Here is an 18,066-nt window from a genome sequence, read left to right on the forward strand (position 1 = left end):
CTCAGTCTGATCAATATCCTGGCCAAGCATGATGAAATAATGCTTAATAAATACGCACATGAGATCTCAGTGATAGGTGACAAACTTAAAAACTTTGAGAAATTAGAGAAATTCCAAAAGTCCTATCATAAAATTAAAACTGAACTAGACAACATAGAAAAGGAAGTCATAAGCCGTAAAAAGAATAAATTACAGAGAGATCTGAATGACTTCCAGACCAATAGAGTCTATAAATGGAATTTCCCTCAAAATAGAAAGCCCACAGATAATACCAGGGGCTACACCACCTCGGAGATTGATTCATCCGAGAGTGATCACTCTGACTTCTCTCAAACCACCCAACGCCATTTTTTAGGGGTCAGTCCCAGGACTATCAGAGACAACCTGGGACGAGACACAAGAGAACCAGGAGGGGAAAGAAGAGGAAAAAGGGGCCCCAGAGAATGGCGAGAGGATCGCAGGGAAACCAGACGATACCGCAGATAGCCCCCTCCGATACACTCAGGATTGTTAATCTGACTGACCACACTCTCTCTGAAGCTCAAATTGCAGTTCTTAATAAAGGACTTAGTTTTTCTCCCACTAGACCCATGAACAGATTTAAATGTGAAAAGGACCTACACTTATATATACGGAAACTTCTCCTTAAAAAATTCTACAGAAAAAGAAATGACATCCTGGGATTACAGGATAATGAAGGTGCCCTACCAATTGACACTGACCCCCTATTTGATGAACGTGATAGGGAAATGCTACAATTGCTAGAAGAATTATCAGAAGAAGGCGATGTGACATCTCTCACTGACACTGTCTCAAATGAACCCCATAAGACCATGCCCAAGCTCAAAAAGAAATCCACCTTTCTTCCCGACATTTCAATATGCCCACAGGTCAAAGTTTATCTAGAAATGGTCAGCAAAGATCTGGACCAGATAGAGATAAACAAACCCTTTTCCAACTATGGGGATAACATCACTGTGGAGGAAAGGAAAGCTCTCCAAGAGATTAAAAAATGGGAGGACACGATTGTGAAACCCTCTGACAAAGGGGGGAACATCGTGTTATGGGGGATCAACTCGTACAGGAGAGAGCTTAAACGCCAACTTGATGACACAACCTGCTACAAGGCATTGATCTTTAACCCCACTGATGACTACCTAGATCTTTACCGTAATATCTTGGAAGAAGCAAAAAGAAATGGTGTCATCACAAAATCCCAATTTGAATTCCTGGAAGTCAAGGCAGTAAGGATTCCCACACTATACTTACTGCCCAAGATCCACAAAAGTGAAGTTAACCCACCTGGACGACCCATAGTGTCGGGAATAGGGGGTCTCACTGAAAGGGCGAGTCAATTTGTCGATTGCTATCTGAGAGATTATGTATTCACTCTACCCTCATATGTGAGGGATACAATGGATGTATTGAACAAACTCCAGGGTATTACCCTGAACCCTGACTCCTGGCTCATCACCTGCGATGTGGAAAGCCTGTATACCAGCATAATACATCAGCATGGTATACAGGCTGCAGAGTATTTCCTGAGCATGGAACGAGATGCACCATTAAATACCTTCATTATTAAACTTCTGCGCTTTGTGCTGACCCGCAACTATTTCATATGCGAAGACCGCTTCTACCTCCAGGTGCGGGGGACTGCGATGGGGAGCACTTGTGCCCCCACGTATGCCAACCTGTACCTGGGATGGTGGGAGCGGGAGCACGTATTCACTGAAAGGAATGACAGGTTTACAGAACATGTACTCATGTGGCTCAGGTACATTGATGACCTGCTCATCTTGTGGGAAGGGGACATCAATTTGTTCATGGAATTCCTGGAAATTCTCAATACCAACAATTTGAACCTTAAACTTACCTGCAATGTCAGCCAGAGAGAGGTGGAATATCTTGACCTACGCATCAGCGTTGGCACTGAGGGATCACTGATTACCGACATTTTCCGGAAAAGTACAGCAACTAACTCACTGCTCCACAATGAGAGTGCCCACTATCCACCAGTCCGGAAAGGTTTACCCAAGGGGGAATACCTTAGGACAAGGCGCAATTGCTCAGACAATGCCACATATGAGAGCAGAGCAGATGAACTAGACCTCAGACTTATCAATCGAGGCTATAGTAAAAGATCCATCCGTAGAGCCAGAGGAGAAGTATACAAACTCAAACGAGATCAACTTCTAGTCCCCAAGAAACACAAAATGACAGACTCCAACGAGAAAGTCAGATTTATTGGGACATACTGCCAGGAATGGCGTCAGGTCCAAGAGGTACTCAATAAACATCTGGGGATACTCAAAACTGATAAAGACCTAGAAGGAATACTGGGCGATCGGATCGAAATCAGCTGGAGAAGAAGCCAAAATCTCAGGGACCATCTCGTACATAGCCACTTTGAAAAACCTACTAGAGTTAAAATCAACAGAAAGGGCACTTTCAAATGCGGAACCTGTAGGGTGTGCACTTACATAGCCCCCCACAAGATGTACACCGATAGATACGGAAAACAGTGGAAAATTAACCAGTATATCACGTGTGACACCCCAGGGGTAATTTATAATCTTGAGTGCCCCTGTGGGAAACACTATATTGGGAAAACAAAGAGACCACTGAAAGTCCGACTATCGGAACACCTGGCGAGCATAAAATATGCCAAAAGAGACCAACAGGCTGGCAAGACACTCACACCAGTGGCCAAGCATTTCCTTAGGTACCATCAAGGAAATGCTAAAGGCCTCCAAGCCTATGGTATGATGCAGGTAGTGATGGGTGCCCGCCGAGGTGACATCGACAAAGAGCTTCTCAAACAGGAAACCAGACTGATTTTCTTGATGCAAACTCTATCCCCACTGGGCCTCAATGAGGAGAACGTTTATACAGTCTTCCTGTGAATCATCACAAACAGGGTCACAAATATCTGAATGAACATATCAATATGATGCCCATGAGGAGAATATGCCAATAGTCTCCCTATGAGCGAACAACCTGCTTGATCCATGTACAAATCCACTCTATAAGAGATCATGGTCTGACCCAATAATGGCCTCAGACACAATATGCACATTAAAAATGAAAATTTTCCTGTCCAGATAATAGTCTTAGACACAGGATGGAAGATACGTCCCATGTCTGGAACCAGATGGGCGACTACCATGAAATAAACCAGACCGATCTAATGGATGGTGGCAAACTGTATAAGATAATAAGTACATGATAATGGTCTAACAAAGAACTATGGACATTAAAATCCACTTATAGGAGATGGTTGTCTCTGATGTATTGCGACTAAATGCAACACCGATCCCCTCAGGAATATGTAGAAAAATAATCGAATCGGCACAATCGAATAAGTTCCTATATATAAACAGTGGCACATCTTCTTTTTTTGTATATTATCGATGTTGGTAACTCAAGACCAACACTAAATCCATGATCATTTGAATTTCATGCTCCTTGTTTCACCTCTCCCCCACAATATCTTTATCACGTGAATCACTGGGGTCACTTGTATTAATGTGACAAGTCACGATCACAGATTCAGGATCCACCTATTCTCCACTTTTTCCATGTAGGATCACCTTAAACCCCTTCAGGCACAAATAGACCATACACGACCCGTCAAGCGTTTTAGTTTTGTATTGCACCACTGTCTACACGGATGTCGACTTTGTTTCCTTTTAACTCACTGTTTTTTCACTGATGGGCACACTTAAATCCCATGTAAGACACTGATCTCACTTTGACTAGAAAGGAGGATAAGGCAGTACCCTCCTAGCACTTACATAGCACACAAAAATGATATGTTCACACACACAGTACCACCCACCTTGTCACTAGGTGATTATACCTAATAATCACTGATTCTCTGCAAACCCTCACTATCCCAGTAGACAGATCGATATATGGGTATACCCAGATGTCCCTCGGATCTAACCTACCCAATTTACGACATATAGGGATATGGCATAAATAAACGCCCACTCTCCGATTGTCACTCCTCTAGGAAGAAAAATACATGTCGACAACACGGACCTAATAGGGACACTTAGTTCCCATGATAAGGTGCCCGCTAGGAACATGTTTTCCTGTTCATACAAAAGGATAAATCTCTCAACCTACGTAGTAGACACAGTCGACGAATCGCATGTCGACCAGCTGACATATACACCAAGAATGAATAAGAAACACACTTACTCCACTCCAACTCACCACCTTCTCATATCCTCACGTCACCAATAAACATGTGGGGAAGGGAAACGCTACGTATAACATCGATGTCATACATTTACATCGACGACGTCAGACCAGTGAAACTGATATGACAAACTGACCAATAAAAGAGACGTCGGAATACACACCCCCGATTATCAGTAATCACGTGAGATAATATCTCGGTCGTATATGGGTCAGTATATATGAGCACCACAAGCAGCCTCCACGGTGATGTCTAGAATTCACGATGAGGTGCTGACTAGAGAATTACCATCCTGTTTTGATACAGTAAAAAAGAATCCAAGCCTTACTCGAAAGTAATCGACCTACTAGATGTCAACAATGGAAACGAGTGACAGTGATTACTCTTACCAGACCAGATATTCTACTCCCATAAACATTATCATACCTATAGCGTATATAGAAAGCCACATCATCTAATATGGGTGCTATTAATCAAAAGCCTACCTGACCAATGAAAACAGAAGGCTCATGCCCCTAGACCAATGACCAGGAGGTTGGAATACACACCCCCGTTTACCTCATGAATATGTATGAGAAGGGTGGAATAAAAGGAGCTTCCGGACGCACAGCGGGTGGTCCTGAGGAAGCGTTCCAAGCGAAGCGTACGCTGACCGTTCAAACACACTCAGTGTGTTTCTAAATCCCCTCTCCCCCTCCCCACTTACTATGTGTTGAAATTTACTTGTACCGCTGCGCAAACCCAGGTCACCGGACACCTCCGTGACCAAGACGCGAGTCTGGCGCCAGACTCAGCGTCATTTGAGCCGGTTGAACGAGGCTAGTGCACGCCTGCACACCTCGGCTACGAATTCACCGGCGCTCAGGAGACATAGCAGTCTCTGAGGCGGCTATCTGCACCAGACGGAACTGTCCAGTCTGGACGTGCATACCAAGCTACGAATTCACCGGCGCTCAGGAGACATAGCAGTCTCTGAGGCGGCTATCGGCACCAGACGGAACTGTCCAGTCTGGATGTGCATACTAAGCTCTAACCTCAAGAGCCGGTCCCTGTGATAAACACTGATCTGATACATATCAATTGAAATACTAATCTCTATGACAAACAGTGTATATGAAAGAACCAACACTCACACGTATTTAAACATAGAGATATCTCACTGTTTATCATAGGCTCACTGCCTCATCAAGAGCATTTATTCTCTTGTGGGTACTCATTGCGCTTAATATATTCCTATACTGGGTAGAGGACAATTGGGGTCACACTGAGTTAAGGGAAACATCTCCCCTTTTTTATTAAATGTTGTCAATTTTTGTATGTGTGGTTTTATTTCGCTAATTATATTTTTAATAAAATGAAATAAACGTTATGTATTAAGATTCTCACTTTAATTTCTTGGTGCACCAGCAAAAGGCATTCTTTCTTTCTGCTCCATACCTGTAAATCCAATGCCTATGGTAGCACACCCTCACCTGTTTATATAAAATTATCATATATGAGAAATGAGGAGGGTCCAGTAACACATTAACTAATTCCTACTATTCTGTGCGATTGACATATTTTCTCCCCTTTTTGTCTCTGGGTACCAAGGTCTGATAGTAAAAAAAAAATTCCATTTCGCATTTGGCCAGTCTTTTCATTGAATCTCCTCCTCTTATATTGGGACATACTTTTTTATACATACATTTGATATCACACATATGGTGAGTTTTAAAGTGGGATGAGAGAGCGTGGGTCTCTACACCCTTTTTTATGTTCCTCAAGTGCTCTCCCAGCCTCACCTTAAAAACTCTACTAGTCCTACCAATGTAGAACTTTTGACATATGCATTCAATAGCGTATATTACATTGGAGGAATTGCATGTGACAAAATCTCTTATTTTACAACCACAATCGTTAATTTTCAGTTCTGTAATCTTCATTCAAAATGGGTTTGGGATGTTTCTACAACCAACACAGTCTCCACATCTATAAAACCCTTTTGAGGTGGTAATAGATTTTTTTGGAGATGTAGGACACAAACTATGAAACTATGGTTTCCTATCGTTCCATTTGAGTACCAAGTGTCCAGTGGAGTGGAAGCAGTTGGCTGAAAGGAGTGATCTCTCCCAATTTGCGAAGTTGTCTACCCCATTAGTAGACATATTGTTCCGGTACGAATTAAAATAATTCCCCCCAGCAAAAATTTATATTTTAAAGGATTTTACAGTATTACACTATCTGTATTCTCTTTCCTTCCTTTTTGGGTATTCGCCATCTTGATTGAGGAGCACACAGATTAGTTGAAGCCTTAAGGTGCATACACACTGTACAATTTTTTTGACCAATTTCGTTGAAAGACATTGATGACCAATTTCCCTTGAACTCGGTGTCCTGGATGAAAGATGTTGACGAAAGATCTAGCTACAGTTTATATGCTCTTTTTGAAAGATATTCAATATGCTTTCTTAGTGATCCCTGCTGAATTAGGCTCATAGTCAATATTGAGCTGGATGTTCAGACAACAGTATATATCGCTAATGACCTGATTTTGTGCGTACACACTAGACAATATGAACAATATAGTATATTGTTATTGATATCATTATCATTCATATCGGTGACAATATATTGTCTATTGTGTATGTGGCTTAAGTGTATTATGACTTGCTAATATTATCTGGACATATGTGCTCTGTCTTTTACACCTTTGATTTATTCCACTGTTCCAATTGTTTTATACATGTATATTTAATAATATGCAATATTTGTTAATATTTAGGAATTTTTATTTGTACTTACGGTAATAAACTGCTTATATTTATACAAATCACTTTACAGGGCATTTTGGGTACTGATCGGTGGTGCGGCTCTGCGCCTGTGTGTATTTGCGCAAGTGCATTGCCACTGTATGAATGCCTTAGGTGACTATAACAGTTGATGAGGCGTTCACATGGGTAGGGGAGCGGGTGGGCTGGAACTGGAGGAGGGGTACACCCAGCATTTTATGGGTGTCCCCATGAAAATGCTGGGTGTTCCTCTGGGGACACGGGTGGTCCGATGCCAGCCAGGGGTGCCCGCCCCCTCTTTGGCGCACACTGACTGAAATAAAAATCAGTTCAGAATGACAATTATTTCTGAAGGGGATGGGGATGTGTTCTCGTATAACCCCTCAAATGCTAGGAATGAAGGGGATTCGGTGGCGGGGGGGGGTTGAGTTCAGTCACAGCATTTCAGAACTCACTAATCAGCGAGCAACCACTGCTTAGCAAGCCTTGCAGAATCAGGCACTTTATTGCACTGTAAAACTTGTACACAATTACACACAAAAAGGGATTACTTTCAATTCTTTCAAACGGGGGATTGTAAATTGGTTCTTGAAAGAAAGAACCCTTCTAAAAAGAGCACAACATACCTATTTTATAGTAGTCCTTGGAAAAATTACCCTCCTGTGCAGGAACCGTCAATACCTCATGCGAACATTCAGAGCTTACAAAATAAAATATTAATATCGGAGCAACTGATTGTTGATTGATTAATGTCAAGTAAATTAATATACAGGAAAAGACAATACACAATTGGATCTGCAGTACGCTGAGGCAGAACTCTGCAACTTAAAATAACTGCTCTGTGATTAGCAGCAAATTCCCTGCACCTTAACATGTTTTGGGACTGATACGGTTGCTCTTTTCTTGCCCATAGAGGCCCATTTAAAAAGGTAATTATAGTGTTCCATGGAACACTGTCAAAGGTGTTCTGACTGTTGTCAGTAAGGAAATAAACCAAGATTCAGGGGCAGATTTATTAAGCTTGGAGAAGAGATAAACTGGAGATAAAGTGGAGAAAAGGTAAAAGGAGATAAAGCACCAGCCAATCAGCTGCCAACTGTCTTTTTCAAACACAGCTGATTGGCTGGTGCTTTATCTCCTTTGACCTTTTCTCCGCTTTATCTCCAGTTTATCTCTTTTCCAAGCTTAATAAATCTGCCCCTTATTCCAATATTACTTTTGTACGAAGAAAACGTGTAATGTTGGGTTAAATAAGCTTAAAATCATAACCACTATATAATATCTGCTATTATTACTACACCAAAAGGTGGAAAACAAAAGATTAAAACACTGACCGTAATGACATCTGTTACATACTATCCTATGAGGCTAATCATTTTCACATCACTAAGAGATATCTGCACATTATCTTCACAGAACAAAATCTTATTGTCATGGCAGCAGACTCGCCACTTGTGGATGATTAGCAACTGGAAATATATATCATCTGGCCACCCTGCAAAACAACATTGCTGGTCAAACTGTGTCATGTTTTGTTGACACGGTAGTGATTATGTGTTCTCTTCAAAGTACAGGTCAAGTATTAGGAGGCGTTTTTGGAAATGACTTGAGTATGCAGAAGACAATAGCATGGTTAGAGGGAAGAGTTTACACTTTCTTTCCATAGAAAGAGTTTCTAGCTAAAGGGCTGAAAACTCCTTGAAGAGTAGCACTAGCTGTAGGTTAAGGTCAGTTTATCAATGAAGTCTTATTTTGTAACTCACATAAGGTTAATTGCAAATGGCAAGTGCCATGGTAACATGCAGATATAAATCTGTTCTTAGGATTGCAGACCAGGGTGACGCCACTATAGCAATGAATGAAAATAAATACACTATACGGCAGTGGCGGCTCTTACCACTGTGTAGGAGGGGGGCTGCCACCACCTACTGGTCCCTGCTGCCTGTCCCGACCTTTATCGCGGGACAGGGCTGCCTCGGCAACAGTCCATAGAAGCATATTCACAGTCCCAGGTCCGGTGCATGCACAGTATTGTCCTCGGGATTGTGCATGAGCAGAACCTGTTTTTATGGGCTGCTGCTACAGCAGTCTATAGAGGCATCACAGAGGGAGGGAACACCTCCCAATGAGACTGCCTTGGGTGACTGGCAGGTCAGACTTCCAATAGGAAGTCAGTGCCAGTCACAGAGAAGCCAGTGCAGTCTCACAGACAGCATCTGGCTTCACTTAGGCAGAGAACAGTGGCGTATTTTACCTGAGGGGGGTTGCAGCCCTGCAGCCCATAGGTAAAAACCGCCACTGCTATACTAATCTAGGAAGCAACATGCTCAACTGAGTGTTAAGGTACATTTCATATATATTATTTCTCTTATATATAATATCTAGAAGGTGATTTTTGGTGACAATCCCTTTTTCTCCCTTCATACTTTACTAAAATCGATAAATGAGGTACAGGTTGAGTATCCCTTTTACAAAATGCTTGAGACCAGAAGAATTTTGGATAACAGATTATTCCGTATTTCAGAATACTTTTATATTTCAATTATGTATCTTGAGGTATCTTGCATTTATGTTCTACAAACACATCAAACAGATTAAATACACACAAATATATTTTATTTGTGCATAAAACAAGAATTCAAAACATTATTTGTTTAAAAATCAAAGCCAAAAATTGACTTTTGGCCCTAGACTTCTTTCCCCGGATGCGTCGATACGGCACGGCTAAGATTATCAGTTTTGCTCGGCTACTCGAAATGGCTACAAATGAACCGGCTCTTCTTTTATCCTACTACAAACCACCAACCCTCCTATAAAATTCTTCGTATTGTATTTGCATGCAAAATTTTCGCATGGGCCTCCTAGTTATTATTATTTCATTGTATTAATTATCATTATACAGTATTAATTATCTCAGGAACCTTCATGGAGTTACAAAAAAATATTGCTTGTGAGCACAGATGGAGCAGTGCTCATTACATTGATCGATCGAATTGCCAACCGCCAGCTGCCACCATCCACTGGAAGATGGTCATGTGCACATGAGACGCTCGCGCGCCCTTGTTCCGACGGAGCTCTTTCAATGCCCGCTGAAGCTGCCCTGCTGCCCCCAGCTCCCCCCTAACTCTTCCCGTCTCCCTAAAGCGAAGACGGGTAGGGGAAGTGCTGCCCACCGCTGTTTTGATGGGGACGCACATGTGTGTGAGATGCTCACGCATCCCTGGCATGCCAAGGCTTTTTTCCTTCTGGGTGTAAACCATGACCACTTACAGCCTGTTGCTTTAGCAGATTAGTGGATGTCTCATACTTACTTATTTGCAATGGCTTTTTTTCTTTGTTTTATGGGCAGTAACTATTTGATTGCAGCAACTACTTATTCACAACTTAGCGATAAATGCTGAATTAGGCCCATGGCATGCATATGGGTGTAAATATCATACCTCCCAACATTGAGCCACTGGGAGGAGGGATGTTTCACGCGCCGTAGGCGTGCGGCTGAAATTTTGGGGGCATGGCCTATTGCCGCAAGGCCACACCCCCATTTTTGCAGCTGTGGGGGCAAGGCTAGCGGGTATGTGAGCTGCTGACCATGTCACCAGCCCGTCAGGCTGCAGGAATAGACAGTGTGCGCATGTGCATAGCGTCTATTCACAGGGGACAGGGGAGACTCCCAACTCCTCCTGTCCCTCTCCACCGGTGGACACTGCCAGCCCTGGGAGAAAAAAAGCAGGACAGTTGGGAGGTATGGAATATGGCACAAAGAAATAGCAATATTTGAGGGAGCGTTAATCACACCCATGATAGATTTACAGTAGATAAAAGTTTATATGTGATTTATATTTTAGACTTGTTAGTATCAGTTGTTGTGAATGATAACATTTAAACAGAATTATATTGTAAACCAGCTAATGAGACTATTATGGAGCCTTATGGAAGCTTTTATACCCCCAAGGTGTAATAATCAGTTTAGCAAGAAGCTGATTAATTAGGACCAAGAGAATCATTTCAGTCAATGTGCAGTTTGATATAAGAGCTAACAAGATCATTCCTGTATTTTCACTAAACATTTCTCTGACTTACTCTTGTTTTCCTACTGGTGTCTGAATGTAGGTAATTACTTAATTAAGGAATCTATTTAGAACATTCATTTTCATGTTAAAAAGATAGAAACCAGTGTTTTTGTGGCTTACTGTAAGAATGTTATTCAGAAAAGGATTAACAGAGAAGATAATGCAATTATATGTGGGAGTGAAGTTTGCACTAAAAATGTAGCCATGTGTCCCACCCATACCTCCCAACTGTCCCACTTTTCACGTATAGCCCAGGGCTGGCAGTGTTCAGCAGTGGGTGGGCTGGCAGTGTTCAGCGGTGGGTGGGCCGGTGGGTGGGCCCCAGCCCGGCACTGCAGAGCGGGGAATAGATGCTGTGTGTATGACCACAGCATCTATTCAGAGAGACAGAGGAGCTGGAGGCATGGGCAGCAGCTTACACAGCACTGGCCATGCCCCCATAGTGACGGAAAATAGGGATGTGGACTGCAGCTGCAGTCACGCCCCCATGACCTAGATCACACCCCATTTTCAGGCATGCACGCTATATCTAGCGAGCATTCCAATTTCTGATATGAAGATGTTGGGATGTATGCACACCAACTGCCTGGGGTGCTGACTCAATGCTCCTCCTTGAGCAATATCCAACATATCCAGAATATAGAATGAAGGTGCACTCACCAAGGACTTCTCATAAGCATACTATAGAGTTCATTACTCGCACCTCAAAAATACACTGTCTTAAGTTGATATTTCGGTTAACAGATGTATGTTCACCACTTTATCTGGCCGGTCTCCCTATAAGTACTACATACAAACAAACCCAGCTCGCAGATTACCACCCAACTTTGATATGCTTAACATAACAATGCCTTGCAGCCAGGGTTGGATTGGCCCACAGGGGAATAGGAGAAACCCCTATTGGGCCCTAATGTCTGGGGGCCACCTCTTCCTCTAGGGATCGGGTTTAAGACTGTGCACTTGAAATAAATATTATACATGTTACCTTATACTGCACAGGACTATGGTGTACTTTGTACAGTGCATTGCTGTTATTAATCTGGTGCATTGTAATGCATACACTAGCAATATATTTAATGGTTAGCCAAACCTCTGTGGCAGCTGGCCACACCTCCTCTGAAGACAGAGGAATGTCCCGACAGTTGGATTCGGGCTTGAATACCACCAATGTCTGTAGCATCAAGTTTTCTGAGTGAAGAATTAATGAGTGAAGCTGAAAATGCACATATAAGTCTCACTGATAATGACACAGAACACATACTTTTAGAACATATTAAGTTTGGCACTCTATTGAACCAGTGATACTCTACCGAGCCAAGTTCCGTATTATATATACAATAAAGTAAGCCGACAAGAAACCAAGAGATAAACTTGGCACGATTAATTCTGAATATTTTAGGACACTAAATATATAACATGGAAATCCCACATTAATAACATACCAACAATAGGGAGAAAGAAACTACTGTACATTTTACTGCCATTAGTTCGGCTTCTTTGAACCATCTCCTCTTAGTTATTGAGCAAGTAGGAGTTGAACTGAACAAGACCATTGGGGAAATTGCCTCTTTGCTAATAAATTATACCAATTTTAACTTGAGATGTGCAGGTTGGGATTTACCCAGATTTACCCAGATCTCAAAATGGGATCTTATTGGCTATATGCTGTCACATGTTTTTGCTCCAAAACATGTGACTGTTGGATAGCCAATAAGATCCTGTTTTGAGATCCGGGTAAATCCGAACCTGCACATCTCTAATTTTAACTACTGATAAAAGTGAACACTGGTTAAAGAATGTCCAGTGATAGATAAAGAAATATAGATCAGATATTGTTGAATAATAGTTGAACAAGACTATAAAAACTTATTGTCAGCTATCAGGGGGTGGTATTTCCCATTGCACTACATTAGGAGTGCTTTTTAGGAGACGACAAGTCTCAGCAACAAGACAAGTGAACCTCTGTATGACATAGCCTTCTCACAATTGACATCTGAATCATAAAATACAGATGCCTGCACCCTACGTGTTTTTTAGGGGTAACTGCGCATTCATATGAGGGAAATAGTTCCATTACTTCGAACAGTATTGGAATATAACCACTTTAATGTAGATGAGCTTTTCATGTAACTGTGCGAGACAGGAATGGGGTCCAACTTGGTCCCTATATATGCTAACATTTTAATGGACCACTATGAAAATGAGCACATCATGCCATCGGGAAAAATGGTATACATCAAATATTTTAACAATGATGAATGCTCCTTTTTTTATATTTTAAATGCCCTCAATGAGTTTCTACAGCCAGATACACGGCACCGCTTCAGCGGATAATGCACAAATGAACTTTCTGGATAATATTAGGTTTAAAAAATATAACAGTTTGACACATACTTTGTGACGTATCACAATATACTTCTCAAGTCACCATCCAAATGCCTTAAAGAGTAAGTTACCTGTTTCTCAGTTTCCATGGGTACTGAGGAATAATTCTGAAATGGAACTCAGTGAAGTCCAGGTAGAGAAAACCAGACAAAGATTCCTTGCAAGAAATAAGTCACATTGAGGGTCATGGCCTCACCAGAATGAAAAAATTGTTAACTGACCCTCCAAGGGTGCCGAAAGAATTGCAGAATCCAAAAGGATGATTCTTGGGTCAAATGTAAAACAAACGTACCTATCATCCAGTGTTACATAACGAGAAATTGGCCAATTTACGCAGCTGTGGTCCATTGTGGGCTCTACTAGATAGATCAAAATTTGGTTTGATCACTTAAGTTTTTGTAGTATTATTGTAGACTGTGTTTGTTTTATTACGGTATATGCTAAATGGTGCTATGAGCCCTTTTGTTACATTGCATACTAATTTGTATATGGGCCTCATGTTCTATAACATTATTTGTAATATTATTGCACACATACTGTACATCACTTTCTTTTTGCGTTCCATTGATAGCTAATGGGGTTCCCTGTAATTGTTTCCACCTTTCTCTAACCTTTGTGGGTGTGGCAGTTATGATGAAACTTGATTCTGCATCAAAGCAATGGCAAATAAAGTTAGGATAAAAGATTCCGGGTGTGTCTTCAATTATATAAGGAAAATAATGCTCACTTTGTGACTAGTGTAGCGGTTGTCCTCTTGATTGTTGTTGTGACTTTGTCTGCAAAACAATCAGGCAACTTGGATGTAATTTGCATTTTTTATATTAGTTCTATTCAATATTCACAATGTTTACAATTGCAGTACAATCCATACAAGAAACCAAACTATGGCAAAGCCAGTGCCCAGACAGCTCCATTCATCAATTTCTGTCATTACAAGGCTTGTGTCCGGTCCAGGGGGTGTCTCCAGGGAGAGGAGGAGGGAGAGAATAAATCCTGCCGATGGTCCGGGCCATAGCAAAGACCGAAATGGTCCAGACCACACAGGGAGATTGTAATTGTGTCCCTGGTGAAAGCTATGACAGGCATCCCCCCAGGGCCAGTGTAAGGCTTCTCAGCACCCTAGGGAAAGCTTCAACCTACCTGCCCCCACACACATACTGCCACCAATATCCACTTTCCAAACCCTTAAGGCATACTTGCCTAACATTCCGGAATGGCAAAGAGGCTCCCAAAAATTAGGTGGTCCACCCAGCCCCCCCGGCAAGTCCCCTGCTTTCCCTAGAGGCCTCCATTTGCCACCAACAATAGAGTACAAGGAGGAGCAAAGTAACAAAGTATGCCCCAAGGGAAAGTATGGAGCTGAGGTCTTCAAAGTTCCAAAGCAGCCACCTGCATTAAGTACAACTAAGATCATCATAGACATTAGACATCCTTGATTTTTTGATAGGCAGACTTGGTGGCGCCAACCCCCCCCCCCCCCCCACAGATCTGGCACCCTAGGCAGTTTCCTAAAGCTGCCTAATGGTAGAGCTGGCCCTGAACCCCCCCAGACAAGACACCCCCAGGTGGGACACCCCCGGACTAGGCACTACAAGCTCCAGAATGCATAGTTGGTGTCCGGTCCAGTGTTCCAGGGTCTTGTCCTGTTTAGGTCATTACTTAGTTCCCAAACGTCTTGAGAAGCCAGAAGGACTGTGATGAAAACAACAAGCAGCATGGGGGCCAAGATCTCTCACACAGGTTTTCCCTAGACACAGACACACACACACACACACACACTGCATGCACTAATGAGCACTACACCTCCCTCTGTTAAGTCTCTGTTCTAGCAACCATTCTACTCTCATAGATACTGATCCCAGACACTGTAAAATTCTCAAAATCAATACCATACTTACTGTCACAAACCGTGGGTCTCAGCCCCGTCTGAGACCACGTCCATTACCTTCCCGGTGGTCAGTGTTGAGAGTAAGGCCTCTGGTCGCTGTCAGTGTCTGGCAGGATGTCCCATTTGTGGCTGGTGATGACTCGTGTAATCGACATGCCGGCACGCTGGACTCCGCGCGTCATGGGCGCCGCCATGACACTTGCGCTCAGCTGACCAGAGGATCCAATCCCGCTGTTCAGCCAGGGTAACCTCTGACCCACACACCTGCATACCTCTCAGGTGTGCTCACTCTTTCCCTGTACTGATTGGTGCTGCTGCAGCTAGCCAATCAGTACTCAGCGAGGGGGATATATTCCGGCCTCTAACTTTCAGTCATCGCCTTGAATTTGTGTTCATCTGACCTCAGTACCTCCAGTGTTCAGCTGTTTCCAAAGGCTCCTGGTTATCCGGTTTCCCCGTGTACCTCTCGCAGATTCTGCCGTTACTACCTGGTTTGTCATCTCCAGAAGACTCCTGCCATTCCACTCTGCAGTCGAGTAACTACTCCTGTTTCCATCCTCACCTGGCATACCATCTCCAGAAGCCTCCTGCAATTACCACCGTGCAGTTGAGTGATCCCATCGACCCTGCTGTCGACATCAGTGTTGACACGTTCACACTGAGCCTCCCAGAGACTATTCCACCTACCCGTGTCTCCAGTGTCATTACTACTCACAGCCTACGTCCAGAGGGCCAGGGCAGAGGGCCGCGACCTGCCTGTCAGACGCAGCGAAGTCCATATCCCCTTGCGGGGGTCCCTGGTGAATACCGCTGGCAGGTTAGACTCCGCGCCTCTGTTTACGGTCTCCGCCAACACTCTGGTACGCAAGGCCTTGCCTCTGTGCATGTCATTCATCAGGCCTCCAGCCTTCCGATACACAGCGCCCTCCACTGGTCCACCACGGTCAGGGCCGGGAACACAACAGACCCCAGACCTGACAGTAAATTCAAGGCCGATGGACTCGGCTCAAGACCCAAGTGTGGGACCAGCGGTTCTTCAAAATGTTGCTGCCAGAATGGAGACCCAAGAAGCCACTCAGCAGCAGGTGATTAAATTCCTACAGGATGTGTCCAGTCGGTTGGACACCCTGCAACAGTCCCTGTCGACTTCTGTGTCAACCTCTCCTGTAGGGTCAGCAACACCAGCCCTACCTTCCTGTCTTCACTTGCCAGCACCCACCAAATACGATGGTGACCCCAAGACCTGCAGAGGCTTTATCAACCAGTGCCAAATTCAGTTTGAATTGATCCCTCAGAACTTTCCTACGGCCAGAATTAAAATTGCATACATGGTGTCGTTATTGACTGGTTCTGCCCTGAAGTGGGTATCACCCTTATGGGAAAGAGCGGATCCTCTGCTGGCAGACTACGACCTATTCATCCAGACCTTCCGCCGCATATTCGACTTGCCAGGTCGACCCGTGTCAGCAGCTACCGACATCCTCCAGATTAAGCAAGGGTCCCGCCCCATGGGGCAATATGTAATCCACTTTCAAACTCTTGCTTCTGAATTACAGTGGAACAATGAAGCCCTGACAGCTGCCTTCTGGTTAGGAGTCTCTGACCGGATTAAAGATGAGCTGGCATCTCGCGATCTTCCTGACCATTTGGAAGATCTTGTATCCCTATGTATCAAGATTGATCTACGTCTTCGTGAGAGAGGACTAGAAAAACACAAGAAGTTAATTCCCAAAGTTTCTCCCAAGATTCGTTCTGAGTCTCCTACGCGTGAAGAACCAATGCAAGTGGGTAGATCACGACTGACTCCCGAAGAACGTACCCGTAGGCAGCGCAATCGTCTGTGAATATATTGTGCTGCTCCTAGTCATTTCATTAATAATTGTCCCGAGCGTTCGGGAAACGACCGAGCCTAACCTGTAAGGGAGGAGTCAGGTTGGGTCAAGTGGTGAAATCCCCCCCAGAAAATGACTTTGTTTTGCCCGTATCTTTGGATACCCCTGCCGGTGCCCATTCTAGCACCGCCTTGGCAGATTCCGGTTCGGCCGGGAATTTTATTTCTCAAGACCTGGTTACTAAACTGAAGATTCCAATGGAACCATTAGTTCCACACCTAGCTGTTACAGCAGTTGACGGCAGCAGAATCCCAGGCAGTGAGGTTCGTTTCTGTACCAGCCTCCTCACCCTTAGAGTCGGCATGCTGCATCGGGAGCAGATCAAATTTCTCGTCATTCCCAAATCTTCTTATGAAATCGTCCTCGGTCTTCCCTGGTTTCGTCTTCATAATCCCAACATCAATTGGAAGACGCTACAGATCGAGCAATGGAGTTCTCATTGCCAACAGCAGTGTATCAAGTCAGTGGTACCCACTCGTTCAGCCAATGTAAAAATTCTTCCTGGGCTCCCTGAAGTCTACAGTGAATTCGCTGATGTGTTCTGCGAGCAGTCTGCTGATACTCTTCCTCCTCATCGTAATTGGGACTGTAAAATTGACCTCCTCCCAGGGAAATTCCCTCCTAAAGGTCGAACTTATCCATTGTCCGTTCCTGAGACCCAAGCTATGTCTACATACATACAAGAGAATCTTCAGAAAGGTTTCATCCGGCGCTCAAGTTCCCCAGCAGGCGCAGGTTTCTTTTTCGTAAAGAAAAAAGATGGAGGCCTTCGCCCGTGCATTGACTACCGAGGTTTAAACAATATCACAGTCAAGAATAGTTACCCGCTTCCTTTAATTACCGAACTTTTTGA

Source organism: Crinia signifera, chromosome 2 (genome assembly GCF_055691185.1).
Source record: "Crinia signifera chromosome 2, ASM5569118v1, whole genome shotgun sequence".
NCBI classification, from domain to species: Eukaryota; Metazoa; Chordata; class Amphibia; order Anura; family Myobatrachidae; genus Crinia; species Crinia signifera.